This window comes from Schistocerca gregaria, chromosome 1 (assembly GCF_023897955.1).
Source record: "Schistocerca gregaria isolate iqSchGreg1 chromosome 1, iqSchGreg1.2, whole genome shotgun sequence".
NCBI classification, from domain to species: Eukaryota; Metazoa; Arthropoda; class Insecta; order Orthoptera; family Acrididae; genus Schistocerca; species Schistocerca gregaria.
The window spans coordinates 24815450-24817111 of record NC_064920.1 but is presented as its reverse complement, the minus strand read 5'-3'; positions in this window follow the sequence as shown (position 1 = coordinate 24817111).

Here is a 1662-nt window from a genome sequence, read left to right as displayed (position 1 = left end):
ATTCCATTCTGTCTGTCAGAAAGAAAAATAGACATTAAAAAAAAAATTAAATGCCACTAGCATGTGTCGGGTCCATCTCCATTCCGTGGTCGGTGCGATCTTCTTGGGCATCGGCCCAATCAAGTCCTTTTCCTGAGACAGTTCGGTCTAAATCCATAGTAGTGCCGGTCTGCAAACCTGCGACGCCAAGCGGTGCGCGAGGTTGTTGTTGAAGATCATCTGCATCGGCACGACTCATCTCCGCTTCAGTACACTCGTTAACTCGTGCTACTGGGCATTGTTCTCGTAGTCGTTCATTCTCCCTTAAATGTTTTAACTTTTCCCGCAATGCAGGAGCTAAACTCTCTGCTGCTTTGTGTGCCAATCTCCTCTTCTTGCCTTTCTTCGAAGATCTCTTCGGCGATCTAGCAGGAGATGAAGTTTGCGACCTGTCAGGAGAAGTACCGGATGATACGTCTGACGTCGCCTGTTCCTTTTTTCGGACAAAAGTCCGCGTATCGCATTCCACAACGGCAGAAGGAGGCGCATCTTTTTCCATGGCTCCCACTGGTAGCAACCCAGTCTCCAATTCTACACTATCGCTCGTTGTGGTTTCCTTGACGCAAGTGTCTTCTGTGGGCGCCAACGTGAAACCAATGTCCAGATTGCTATCTTCGTTCATAGTTCCCGCAGAGTGGATGCCTGGAGCGTCCACTCCTCGGAAACTAGTGGCAATATCCTCACGTTGGTGGGAATCCTGACGACGCAAGGAAACCTCCGCTGCGGGTATTTGGGGATCTTCGGCCGAGTCCGCGGAAGAACGAGCAACCACAGTGGGAGAGTTGGAAAAAGTTGGCGTCGGCATAGATTCGAGGGGCGCGGAGCTGATCGGCAGACCATCCGCAAATCTAGAGCTTGAAGCCGGAGTATCATCGACAACCGCCCGCGAGGCAGCAGGCTCCCCGCGCACAGGCGGCACCGACTCGCCTCGGCAGCGTATGACAACTTCATACCAACAACAGGGCCGGAACTCGGCAGCTCGTCACGCGGTAACTGCGGGACACGCCGCCGAGAACATTCTGCACGAATGTGTTCCGTGGAATTGCATAAAGCGCAAGTCCGCGGTTGCCCATCATAGATAATCAAAGCACGATACCCACAAATATTAAGATAAGAGGGGACATGCTTCTGTAATTCAATCTTAATTTGCCTTACGCCGTTCAAGACAGGAAACATATGAGCTTCAGACCACCTTTCTGCCACATTGGAAATAATTCTGCCATAAGGCCGAAGGGCAACATTAAGTTCTTCGGGCGGAATTTCAAAAGGGAGCTCAAACATTCTGATCGTACGAATCCCGTACCCAGCATGACTAACAGCAACGTCACTCACATTCCCATCAGAATGATTAAACTTCACGCTACCTCCGCAACGATCCACAATGGAACTACATAATTCTGGACTTTTCATCTTCAGATACACAGCATTTGTCACAAACGAGAGATAAACTCCGACAACATCATCACCGTTAATCAATACTTTCTCGATAAACCATGCTTTAATTTCAAATGCTTTAGGTCGAACGAAATTTCGATCGAAAGTAAACTTGATTGTGTCTTTCCTCAAATAATTCGACCTATTCATTCTAGAACTTCATGAATACAAGTGCAACACGAATAGCGG